The sequence below is a fragment of the Ambystoma mexicanum genome, chromosome 11, assembly GCF_040938575.1.
Source record: "Ambystoma mexicanum isolate Mex_15411 chromosome 11, UKY_AmexF1_1, whole genome shotgun sequence".
Taxonomy (NCBI): Eukaryota; Metazoa; Chordata; class Amphibia; order Caudata; family Ambystomatidae; genus Ambystoma; species Ambystoma mexicanum.
In genome coordinates, this window is record NC_090934.1 from 911024937 (window position 1) to 911039297 (window position 14361).

A 14361-nucleotide genomic window follows, 5' to 3' on the forward strand; every position below is an offset into this window, starting at 1 on the left:
CAGAAATACACATGGAAGATGAGCAACCATGGGTTCACGTTGGTATAAATGATTATCTTAAAACAATAAAAGCCACTTTAGCGCTTGAACATGAAAGGAGTTTCATTAATGAGAAATTGTTGCAAAAAATTATGGAGAGGGAAGAAATCCCGAAATTTAGGATTAAAAACCAATATGTTTCTGGGTTGGACAGTCCAGACTTTGAAAACCGAATTGCAGGCAGATGCATGCTTAAAATTAGCATTGGGCAGAAAATAATTTACCATAATGTATGGATAGTGAGTGGAGCACAAAATGAATTTTACATGGGCAATGACATCATGCACAGAATGTGTATGGTGTTAGATTTCCTTAATCAAAAAAATATGGTCACGCCTAGGTGGTCCGGCACCTGAATTTGAAGACAAAAGAAGGGCTTATCATTGTGCACAACTAGTTCCTTATGCAGTCGAATTACAAATGAGGAAAAATACTATTGTTCCTGCATTTACAAAACAGTTTGCAATAACACTGAAATGCAAAAATGGACAGCAGATGAAAGGCTCTGATGCATTTGTATGCCTGAATGAATCCATAAAACAGCAAGGCCTGGATTATGAATACATTCCATTGGTAGACATTGGTGAGGGATCTGTAAAAATCATGGTAAATAATAAAGGTTGTCAGAATATTCATTTAGAGGAAAACTCCCCATTAGGAATGGCCATACAAAAATCACATTATACGGCAGATTTAAATAACATGGTGATTGGGAATATTCCTGAAAAATATGTAGATGCCAAGGGCGAGTTGCCAGAACATCTGGACTCTCAGCCCAAAGGAATATTTAAAATTCATTCTGTGTATCCTTATGATTCAAATGAGACAGTGTGCTGCCATCAAGAGGATTGCATAATATTTAATTTAAATGAAAATGAAACAGGAAATCAGCCCATTGAAGTGGAAGCTGATATGCCAAAATATTTGAAAGTGGCAGCTCTACACAAAGACACAGCCACACAGTTAGAGGAAAGCGCTGAGATTCCTTTACCAGAAGAGTTTCCAGAATTTTCCAGAATGGTAGAAGAGCAGATCTCCTTAGCGGATGCATGTGACAGCGATGGGGATCGAAACGACCTGAGGGAAATATTTATGGAGTTTAAGGATGTATTTGCAAAAGATGCTTATGATTGTGGTTTAACTGATTTACATGTGGCCACACTACCAGAAGGTTGTAGCAGAAATCCAGTGTTTGTACGCCAGTATAGACTACCGCTGGCATGTTTAGAATCATTGGCAGAGATTATTAAAAATTTGGAATCACGGGGAATAATTAGGCCCATTCATAGCACATCCAATACGCCTATTTTAGGTGTGTTAAAGCCAAATGGTCAATGGCGGCTGTGTGCAGACTTAAGAGAGTTAAATAAAAGAGTACCAGTATCTAGATGGCCACTACCATTAATTGATCAGGGCCTAGCTCAGATACATGGTTCAAATGTATTTACCACATTAGATCTCACATCTGGATATTGGTGTGTGCCATTGGCAGAGGAGATACAACACCTATTTTCCTTTACATTTGACAGGACTCAATATGCCTGGCTTAGAGCTCCGTTCGGGTACATCAATAGTGGGAGTGAATTTGGCATATTTTTGAGAAAGGCCATGCCAGATGCAGCGGAAAGAGGAACAATAGTTTATGTGGATGATGTCCTGATAAAAAATGAAAACCTTAAAAGTCATTTTGATGAAATAAGACATGTGCTTGGCCAATTGCAGAAAGCAGGCGCCAAAGTATCTTTGCAAAAAGCACAATGGTGCAAGAAAAAAGTGAACTTTCTAGGGCATGAAGTGACTGAACATGGGCTAAATCCACAAAGGAAGAAAATAGAGGCCATACAAAGATTAAAAGATCCTAAAAATGTGAAAGGAGTAAAAAGTTTATTAGGGATGACAGGCTATAACAGAAAGTTCATTGAGAATTATGCAGAAATCACTCAACCATTGACTAAACTGCTTAAACTAAATACTCCCTGGAGATGGGAAAGAGAGCAGTCTGATGCAGTGGCTAGATTGAAGGAATGTCTTGTAAAGGCACCATGTTTAGCATACCCCATAAAGGACAGGGATTTCTTTATAGAAATAGGCTTTTCTGAACATTGTATGTCAGCAGTGTTATCACAAAAACACGATTTGAATCACAAAACCATTGCATATGCAAGTAAGGCATTTTCCCAAGTTGAAATGAAATTTAATGAATGTGAGAAGGCCCTATTAACCACTGTGTGGGCGCTACAACATTTTCGCCCCATTGTTCAGGGAGAAAAGGTGATTATTGAAACAAATCATCAACCTTTGCAATTTTTAGAGAGTAAAAGAATTAGATCAGGCAATCTAGCGCAATCCAGAATCACTTCATGGACGCTGGCATTACAAGGTTTTCCCGTAGAAGTAAGATATGGACAAAATAAAAAGAGCCCAATTGCTCAAGGGTTAGCTGACTTACATGACTGTGCAGCTGAACAAATACCAAATGAAATGGAAGTGGAAGCTAGTTTACAGGAATTTGAACAATCACCACACAAAGCTTTTGATGAAAAAACATGCAAGGATTTGCCAACTGTATATGTGGATGGTTGTGCTTTTCACATTGAAAATGACAGTAATAAACAATTAGTGGCAGGAATAGGAAATGTCTGGTTGAAATGTGAAGGCGTTCCTAGTATAGGGATGAGGATTGGAGATAGGAGCAGTCAGGTGGCGGAATTGGCAGCCATCTATAAAGCAATTGCTACTGCAGTTGATAAAAAGTTCAGTGAAATTGTCCTGGTGACTGATTCTGACTATGCACGGAATAGCTTTGTGGAGTATTTGCCTGGTTGGAAAGCAAGAGGCATGGTTACATACAACAAAAAGCCACTTAAACATGGAAAAATGATACAAGCCATAGACAAATTGGTGTCAGAAAATAATTTAACAATATACTGGAGAAAAATTCGTGGGCATTTAAAAACACCAGGAGAGGATAAGGAGGGAAATGATAAGGCAGACCATCTGGCTAAGATTGGGGCTGTGATGGGAGAATTGCTACCTATTGATTATTTAATGGGTGAAATACAAATTGATGCAGTCACACGTTCTAAAGCACCAAAGGAGGTAGATCAACCGGTGGTGCAGTGGAGTCATGACACGCCAGACCAAGATTTGATTGAGGCACAAAAGAATGATCAAATTTTGGGAATCTATTATAATCATTTGATAGATCCTGAACAAAATCCTGTAACAGAAAAAGATTGTATGGGAAAAGAAGAGTTGAGGGTGTTAGTAAAGAACAAAACACGAATTAGATTACAGGATGGGCTCATGATTAGAGAGTCCATAACAGGGCAAATACAGTGGGTAGTACCCCTTTCATTCAGAGGACTAATGCTACACCATGCACATGATGCCATAACTGCAGGCCATAGAGGTTCACAAAAAACATTAGAAATACTAAAAGATTATGCTTACTGGCCTCATATGTCCCAAGATGTGGAATTATATACTAGAGGATGTCTAGTATGCGCCCAATTTAAACCTGCTTCACCAATGCATAGAGCACCATTGATGAAAAGAGGCCTAACTCTCCCATGGTCAGATTTGCAAATAGACTATGTAGGTCCTTTAAAAAGGTCGAGCAGGGGACACCGTTATATTTTGAGTGTGGTATGTTTGATGTCAAAGTGGATTGAGTGCATTCCTGCACCAGATTGTAGTGCGCAAACAGCAGCCACATTACTGGTGAACCATGTGTTCTCAAGGTTTGGGTTGCCGCAAAGAATTGAGTCAGACAGAGGAAGTCATTTCACAAGTACTCTAATGAGCAAGGTATGGCAAATACTAGGTGTGAAAAGGAAACTACATATCGCATATCGGGCGGCATCTTCAGGTACAGTTGAAAGAAGCAATAGGTCTGTTGTGGTTATTTTAAAGAAATTTGTGGCAGAAGCAGGTTCCAGCTGGGATTTGCGTTTACCATTGGTTCTGATGGCAATCAGGTCGACTCCTGCCAAAGCAACAGGTGTTAGCCCCCATGAGGTCTTAACAGGTAGGAAAATGGTGTTACCACAACACCTACTATACAGAACACATGAGCAAACTCTAGTGAGTGCATCCACGGTTCATGAATATATTGATGAACTGAGGAGGCATTTGCAACATGCATTTGCTTTTGTGCAGAGAAATCTGGAAAGAGCTGCTGACAGTGCTAAGTCATATTATGACAAAAAGACATCAGTAAAGGAATACAATGTAGGGGATCAGGTGTACAAGTTTCATTTTGGAAAAAGTAAACAGAAAAATTCTAAATTTCTAGCAGCCTGGCAGGGGCCATTTCGAATTATAGATAAAGTCTCTCCTGTAGTGTATAAAATTTTGAAAAATGAAGGTGAAACAGCAATAGAGCAGTTTGTCCATGTAAATCAAATCAAACCATGCCATCCCAGACATGAGATCAGGCAGCTTGAGCATGTGGAAACGGATAGAGTCCCTTGAGAAAATAAATGGGTGTAATCAGGAGGCAGTGACAAAGAAGTTAAAAAAAGTTGATTGTTATGATGGCACATAAACACTGTAATATATGTAAAAATATATAAAATAAATAAATAAATACATAAATAAATAAATGCACATATAACGGAAGCTCGTGGTTGGTGTGCAGAGAGAAAGTGTATTAAATATTGAATGCTGTTTTATATGTGTTTGTTTTCTTTTAACTTGTGTTTAATTTCAGAAAAAAAAAAAGAAAAGAAATATTTTTACCAAGCATGTTTTATTTTTGGCAAAAGGATGAAGTTAGTATTGTGCTATGTACTTAATCTGTTTATTTTCTATTTTGATTTAGACAATTAACATTATTTGGTCGGAGGTTCCGGGATCAGAGGCCACGGGAGACGATGGAGTCCTGGAGTCCCCTGGATGAAAACCAAAAGATGCCTGCCTCCAGGTGGATGTGAAGACAAAATAACCGGAATGCCAAAAGAGATGACTACTGTGGATTCAAGATTGCCAAGATGAAAGAGTACTCGAATGAACCGAATAACATCGCTGGTCGGGACATACCAAAAGAGACAAAACAAAAGTTCCGGCATATGAAGTTCCACGTATTTATTATTTTAATTATTTATTTTAACTTGTTATATTACTTATTTGTTTTAGTTAGTTGTTTTATTTCATTGTTTTTAATTGACTTGGAAAATTTAAACTTAAAGTAATGCCACTTCCACTGAGAAGGCAAATGTGGAACATTTTATGAACTGATGGACTCAGATGAAATGTTGATTGCAAATTTTCATTGATGCACATGAATATTCATTTTGTTGGATTGCTATATTGTAAAAAAAAATAGAACAAGTTGTTTTTAGGAATTGGCTTGGATTATAGCCAAGTTCTAAAAACAAAAGGAGGGTATATGTAAGGATATTTGGCGTGTTACAGTACAGAGTACAGCAATACTGCACAAGTAGCAAAATTTTTTTTTGCAGCACCACCACCACAAGGGTGCGGTGCATTGCTATATGGGTTGCCAGATTAACAAGGAAAGACAGGCTATTCAGTCAAAAACGATTTTAACATATAAGATGCAAATCTATTTTTACAGTTAAAAGCACACGTGTTCATTTAAAAATGCACACTATTTTTCACCTGAAATGCCTATATTGCTAGAGACACATTTGAAAATTAACAGCTAACCTATTAACCATTAACCTGACTAATAAAACCTTATTTTAATATAACCCACTAATAAAATGTGTTCTCCACTGCAGAATTAGGCATACTCTGAAAACCATTTAAATGTGTGTGCAGATTTTTTTCTCTTCTCTTCTCTGCCTGATTCTCCGTGTTTTTGTGCACAGTAACTGCAGGAGAAGGAAGTCAGATTTGCAACAATTGCAAATGTATAAGCGAAGCTATTGTTGAAGAGTAGGAGGATGAGAGATGATGGATTTCATTGGGACACGTCATACAGAGGGCTGAGAGGAAAGTTTTAGTGGGCAGTATCAGGGAAAAAGACAGGCAGACATCTTTCTGCACTACTGGGGAGAAGACCTGGCTGTGGGGTCCTGACTGAATGCAGATTCCTGTGTCCTGCTGCAGTCGAGATTGGGGAGAGCTGAAAGAAAAACCTTTCCACTGGCTGAGGCATTCCTATCTGAAAAAGCTGAGAATTCCAGGCAATGACCCCGGCTTGAGAAGGCAAGCGTTCCTTTTTGCTGGAGTTAATCCAAGAGAGCCACATTCACAAAGAGAACAACTAAAAAGATAAGGTAATGAGAAGTGTGGGAGCTGAGTGTGTACGGTAATATGCAGTCAGTGTAGGATTCCTGTGCGTGTCTTAATCAAATACCAATGTTGCAATTTGAATTCTGTTCTCCGCCACGCTCTTTGCAGTGTGTCATAGACAATGCTTTGACTGTACCATTTTATTTATTTCTGTAAAGAATGAGATCGTGTCTAAATGCAGCTTTTATAATACAGAAAATATTTGAAAACAGATGGGTGTTTTATTTTCTATTTACCATTACAATGCCGATGATGTGGGGAGATTTTTAAACAGTGCAATGGTCATTTTAAGACAGATGTGTGCATGTCAGAATCAGTATGAATAATTGTGAGTGACTGTAGCATAACTTGTTGGAGGTACATGAGCCAACGGGAAGAGAGACTCTCTGAACATAGCTCCCTACCGTATATAAGGTAGTGGAAATTACCACAAGACTACCACATATAGCTCTCTGTCGTAAATAAGTCAGTGAGTTCGCCCATGGTGGCACACCAACACTATCACTGGAAATGTGGTATTCCTAGAATGCAGGTCTGAGGTCTCTCTAGTGATCACACGAAAAATCTAAGCAAAGATAAGGGATTCTGGACATTGGGGCCACAAATAAAACAAGAGAATTATGCTCACCAAAATACCACCAACCACGTATACCAAATATGCAGGTCTGGGTGCTGAAATAATGCATGTCCATTGTATTATTGTTGCACATGGCCAAATCTGAATACAAAGAGTGATTATTGCTAAGTTATTTTTCAGCGGTAATAAAATACCGTCAGGCCCCAAATCTCCACAAAATACCCAACAATTCTCAAATGAAGCAGGAAAGTATTTTTGGAATCATAGCCAGGGTTACCAATGGTGGACAAAACAACCATTTAATGTTGATGTTGCAATCAACGGTACAGACCTTTTTGCAGGATATTTGTTTGACTATTCCACAGGAAAATTCATATAGCCCTAGTTTTTTAATCAGCTGAAAAGGAAGGAATTAGAGGGGGACATAATCAATACTGTGGGGATTTTAAGTAACAAGAAACAATATGCACTTTATATTAGGCAAAGTTTTAAGATAGTGAAACCTTGTACGTATCTATTCAAATTTTGTATTCAGGATTTTAAAAGATTTATTATTTAACATTTAACCTTGTTATGAGTATACAGGGGCTTGGACATCTGTACCATGCGAAGGTAGAAAATGTAAATTTTGCAAGTGCAAAATATAAACAGCTAGACACATTTTAACCTCATCCTATTGTTTGCAGGACTATTATCATAGGGGATATAAGAACTTAGTCTGTGATTTTATGACGGATTCTTCGGATCAATTTTATTTTGGACTGCTATTTTCTCAGCTAAAACACTGATGTATGTTGGGCCGCATATTATGTTTGGAAAAGAGCTTTTACATGATGTGTCAAGATTAATGATGACTGTATTTTAATATTGTGATTTTATGAGGATTCATTTTGTATTAGGATTTATATGATGAATTTGTATTCTATGTTATTATTGTATGTCTGTATGTATATATATATATATATTATATGTTAAGATAATTGATATTTTATTTTTCGTGCATAAGGTTTTAACTAACCAATTGACACGTTAATAAATAAAAACATGAATTAAAAAAAAAAACATCAATTGTTCATATTCTAAAAAGAATATTGAAAGTACCTGAATGAAAAATAGTTTGTTGTCCAACATTCTCTATTTTATGCCACCTCACTTTTTTGCAGATAAAGACATGCAATAGATGGCATTCTGTCATAAGGCTACTGCCTATAGTAATTGTTTTGCACAACCTTCCAGCTTTTTGTCATGCATGATCTTAAGAAAATTTGAATATTCACAAAACAGTGAATCATTTATTGTGTGTGTCAATATAGCAGACACCAAAAATATCAAGCAAGTGTCAATTGTCTTGGAAAAAGTCAGACTTTGTAGCTAGAGCTTTGTGTGGCCTTAAAGAAGGAAACACCCCATCAAAGTTCTAATCACCTAAATATTCACAGATACAGATAACTGTACTGATAACAGAGACATAGTTCAAATAAATAATTGTCGTACACAAGTTAAGGTGCTGACAGCACAGCAGTGTTGGGACTGTAACTTTAACATCCTGACCAACTGAAACGTCCTCCATATGACCATACATCCCCTAGATCTAATCCCCAATGCATTTTCCCACTTTCCAGAGGGCAGTAAATACTTTTGTTCAGAAGTAAATAGCAAAAGCTGTCCATTAGAGTCTGCTGCTTGTCAGTAAGCAAAAATGCAGGTCTGTGCTGCCAACCAGTGCCCATTTTTTGGATCCGTTTTGGTAAACCCCGAGAGAAGACAATTGTTATCTGGGGTCATTAAATTGGTATCAGATTTTCATGAGAGCACAAAAACGTAATTATGTCTGACATCCCTATGCCCTTTATTTCACAGACAGGTTCTTCTGGGGTGGGCGTATGACCAGTATTGTCACATAAACAGGGAGGGTGAAAAACACACAGTATGAAAATAATTATGCTAATATAGAGTTTAAGTACCGGGCCATTCAGTGTGTGGATGCTGACAATCCTGGCTCAATCCTGGCTCATTATTGACCAGGCTTCCCTCACCTTGTTGGTAAGGAATAAGAACTATAACCCCTGGATCATGACATCGTTCTTCACATTGCATGCATGTGCATTCCCAGGTATCCATAGAGTGGGTTGTATGCATTTCCATATTCCTATGGTGAATAGCCTGCAAGAGCAATGGAACCCATGTGAATCTAGGAGAACATAAGGTTCTGCCTTGTAGCCCATTAACAATTTAAGAATAGCTGAAAGTGGACAGGGCAACTCTACTGGCTTTCATGTCTGATGGTGAGCTGGGATCGAGAGTGCTTGTGGGTGTGAAAGAATAAGGGCAAGTGTTAAACCAAGGCTTCAAGCTTGTACTAATCAAGATGGCAGAAGAACCTCTTCAATGTTGGTTCCAAGGATCTGCACTGGGACAATTGGGCCAATCCGATACAAGGAGAATGATCAGATTGAATGCTGTGAAGAAATCACTGTGCTTAATGGGTTGAGCTGCACAATGGAGCGAGATGAAGGATTCCAGTGCTCTGCAGGCTAGTCCACAAAGGTATAACAATGTGCAGCATTCAATGAATGCTCGATGAGATGTTTTGTGGGAGGAAGGTGGTGTTGTGCAGGACTGACAAGGAACAGAGAGTGGCAGGAAGCAAACAGGAGGGGAGATGAAGTGGATGAAAGGGAGAAGAGGGAGCTGGAGGAAGAGTAGAGGATGGATGAGGAGGAGGAAAGTGAGACAAGGACGTGGAGAGTTGAAAGAACTGGAAACACAAAGGCGGAAAGAGGAGAAAGACAAAAGAATGGTTACAGTATCAAGGAGGAGTAGATGAGAATGAAAAGCACCAGACATATGTAGTGGAGAATGTTGGAAAGAAAGTATTGGAGGGGAAGGAGGACATTTAAAAAAGAGAGATAAGAGCGAAGGAGGATGAGACACAAGAAAAGGTGGCATTGGAAGAGGTTGGTAAATAAACCACAGAAGGAAGAGAGGAGAAAGGAAAGGAGTATGGGACGAAAGTAGGTGGACAGTGTATCATTGGTGCAACTTTAGATAAGGAAACATATTAGAAAACAGATCAGAAGAAGAGGGTATGAGGATATCAGGGGAGATGAAGAGGGCCTGCCATCTGGTACAGGTGTGAATGCCCTAGCCTTTTTTTATTTTTATGAATATACAATGATGCAGGTAATTCTGTTTCTGAAATGGTGGTCTGCTATCCAGATTTAATAAAACAGGGGTCTGGATAGCAGATGCCGAAAGCATAGTGCATACATGTACCTTTGCTGCACCGGTTTCCTGCCATCCATGTCTCCCGACACAGTGGGCGTTCAAAGGTCACATATGAATCCCTAACACCTGCTGGACCCCAAGTCCTTGCAGGCAGAGGTAGCATTCTAACTTCTGCACTTTTAATATAAATTCTAATACTTGTCTGCCTTAATCAGTCTGGTGGCAATTAAATCTCTACAAAAAATGCTTGGCTGTGGTATGATGAGGTACAATTATGTAAGCTGCAACAATCTGATATCGTGAATGTGTCAACTCTGTAAGCCCAGGGCCAACTATGTCAGGACAATATGTATTCACAGTTATGCTGGATATCTCCACTCCTGCTAGTGAGGAAATAGCCAGTATGCTGCATCTTTGTTCCCAGGGAGGAAGGGTAACATCTACCCTCAAAGCACAGGACCTGCCAACAGGTAATCCCCTGGGAGTCAGTGCTTCAAAGGCTGCAATGACATAACAAAATCAGCCTCACACCAGGGTGCTGCATACCAGAGTTCCTTGAAAGTCAGCTGGCTTGGGAAAAGGGTTGAGTTAGAATATCCAGGGAGAGAAGGTAGGCTTGAAGAGGGTTTCAGACTTTAGAACATATTCTCCACCAAAATCAGACTCAGCTCCTTGCTTCTACAGTTAAGGAAGGAGCGTAAGACCCTCATCCTTAAGGGATTGATCATCCCCAGCACCTAGGTCTCCACTCCCTCTACTCCCAACAGTACCTGAGACTGGGTGATCTGCTCCCAACTGTTTCCTCCCCTGGATGCTTGTAGATCCCTTGCTGCCACATTTCCCGCCGTCTCCTGTTGTTAGCTCCCCGTTGCCTTGTTTCACTGCTTGCCCCAACGTGTTCTTCCCCCTATGATGGTAAATCCGTCTGTTGCTTCCCAAAGCTAGGTCTGTGCTCAATAAATACTCCTATAATAATACTAATAATAATCATAATAATAATAATAATTAATAAGTTATGTTTCGCTTTGTCTTTTGTGATACTAATGTCTCCACAGGGTGTGCTAATTTTTCTAGCCTGCTATTGGTCCTCATGGGTGGGTCCATTTATTTTACTTTACTATCTTTAAAAAATATATTTTGTATTCCCAGAGTTCTACTACCAGTTAGATCCATTTTGCCATTATATAGTATATGAAACATATTCCCCACAACCTGCACCAAAGACTTGTTTATCCCCTCACTATTGTTTGTTTTACCAGAGGTTGTAAGACCTCTCCTGGAAGAATGATGAGTAGATGTTATTCAGGTGTCTGGCAGAGGCTGCATTTATTCTAACTTGTAATGTTCAATGTTAGTTCCTGGTTTTGTGTATTATAACAATATTGCTGGCACATCTGTGAAATTGGTTCAAACAGTCTTACTAGTGAATTTAAGACTAGATGAAGAGCTTAGAGTGATGCAGATGTGGACAGATGTTGCTCACTTGAGCGGGTCAGTTCTTTTGGGAAAATGTTTTCATATTGATAGAAAAAATAAGCTTTAATCATGCACTCATTCTTTATTAGCGCATGGAGTTCGTTATCAACCTCCTCATAACCTCAGAATGTTGAGAGCACAGCCAATAACTACTGCTATGTACTGACCTCTGAACATTCTGATTTCATAAACGGACAGGGAACCCACAATGACATTTCCATGCCTCATGACTTTCAACAAGACAATACCTCTCTGGGGGGTATTTTTTCACGGCAACTCCCTAATTAACACGCCAAAGAGATAGCTAAACATGATTCACTTTCTTAGTTAAACTGGAGTTGGTTTAACATGAGCATGCATTAGGCATCATATAAAAGTAAACAGTGTAATTAAAATACTTAACTTGTGAAGGTAACTTTGTTATCTAATCTTTCCAAATTAAACCACATTTAATTTACTGAGTTTGGCTATTTACTTTATTCACTTAAAATAACGTTTTCACCACCAAAACTCCAAAACACCATGTGCTAATAGCCTTATAGACCTTAATGTAGTGATGGGTCACAATTCGGCGATTATGACACATCAGTCGGTCTATAAGGCTACATTGTTCATACATCTCTCACTACCTCTGATGGCATCTGTGAGGCAGATAATCATCAAATGTTTTGGACTTCCTCTCCCAAAAGTTATTGTGTTTCATCACTGTGTTACTTTAATCATGTGGTGACAATTGTTTATTGAAATATGCTATCTTGTTCTTCTAGTTTTGCACCTGCAAATGTCTCATATTGTTACATTTGTCCTTTGTTATGGATGTAAGAAACACCTCTTCACAGAGCATCACATCAATCTCTGTTTCAGTGGTTTTGGTAATACTAGTGGTCAGTTCACTCCCTGTGAGAATGTTTTTATTCTTGTTGCACAAGATATAGCTCAGAGGTTTGTTTACCTTCATTTAAGACCAGTAAGATAGCTCAATTGGTTGATCTATGTGTGATATGCAGATCGCAGGTCTGAATCCCTTTCAACCTTCCAATGTTGATAAAGGAGAACTTCGGTTGGGATGATTAAGGTATGCAAGTATGTTCTATGAACCGAGATGTTATACTTGAGTTCTACTCAAGTCTCTCAACTCAGGCAAAATGCTCAATATGCCACACTCAACATTTCTCGACTGTGTCCCAGTTACTTAGCCAGCACCTACCAGTACAACTGACTCCAATGAAATTGCGGAAGCGAGAACACAAAAGTAGAAACCCTGACAATGCACTAATAAAATGAGGTCCTAGTAGGTTCAAGGGGATCAAAAACGTAAGATAGTACTAGACAGTGATCCACATGTTATCTTCTACTTGATTGTCATAACTGGGCATCTGGTATTTAATAGAGAGAGAGAACCTCTGCAAGGAGGCTCTGGCAAAATCAAAATTGGGGTTGAGTTAGTTGCACAATGGTGGGAGATTTGTGAAAAAGGACAGAGGATTTTAGAGGTATTTTAAGTTTATTAAAAAAGTGGTATCACACAGAAGTGAATCTCAGATCATTCACATCCAAAATCTCTTCCAACTTCGGCCACAGGCCATGATACTCGGGTGAATGCAGATGAAAATAAAATGTGCTCACCATTCACAACTAGTGCTTTCAGCATGGTATTACTTCACCAGTAGAAGGTGCCTGTATCCAGTTTCAGACTTCCAGCTCTCTGAGTTCTAGTTCTACCAGTGTATCTCAATTAGTTCTCCCGAGTTGGCAGGCTGGCAACACAGCAGCTCAAAAATAACCCTGCTGCTTGGTGCCCTTTTGCATATAGTGCTGTGAAAATGCCACTGTCAACCTCATTCTCCGCCCATGATGTCACATATGCGCATACACACAAGCATGTTCCGTTTCAAGCCGCACTGTGTACATTCCGCTTCTAAGACATACCATCTATATACATTTTGCGCATGCTGAAGGAAATGTCCTGCACCTGAGAATTTAGAATTTAAACATTTGATGGCTTATGAATATTTTCTCTCAACTTTCCAGTCCAAATTTGTCCTGCTGTTTGACAGTACAACTGCAATGATCTGCACAAATTAAAAGGGGAATATCAATCCCATATCCTTTGCTCTTTAGCTGTAGTGTTCTGGGGGTTTCGACCGAGACCAAACTATGCTATTAATTCAACAAGTGCAACACACATGGAAGCTACACAAATAGAATGGCTCGTCATTGGTTTGCACCATTACCCACTGGAATAGCCATATGCAAACTCAACCTGGAATGCATCAAAAAAGCTTCAAGTGTCTTCAAAGTACCTTCTGTCTGAGCATAGACAAGAACTACCTGCACACACCAATCAAACCAACTTGAATGTCAAGTTCATATATACACTAGACAGCCAAGAATACTATGCTCTCCTGGTCCTAACTTTGGATCAACTTAATCATCATTCAAATAACCATTCAAATGAGACTGCATACACAGAAACACATTATCAAAGTTAACTTAATCTTCTGAAATTAGCAGTTTGGTTCTTAAAAATGATCTACTGATAGGTGAAAATGTTATAAAGGACTTTTCATTATGCATAAAATTATCTTATTTCACACCTATTGTATGTCAGTGAGACATCATCTAGATGGATGTGTTTGCTAGTGAGAACTGTGAGCATTATGAACAATTCCTGCATGTTTCATGTGGGATATTAATGAAACACTATTCATTACAATGCTGTGCAGTATTTTGGTCTGCTGAAAATGTCAGAGGTGTGCCTGTTGGACAGATCTATC

General features: G+C 38.9%; 1 protein-coding gene across 1 annotated transcript in view; it reads right to left on the bottom strand.

Moving 5' to 3' along the window:
• The window catches only part of LOC138505067 (mucin-5B-like), a 490455-nt gene that overhangs the window by 453926 nt on the left and 22168 nt on the right, over positions 1 to 14361 (bottom strand). The gene's annotated exons all lie outside the window — the stretch shown is intronic.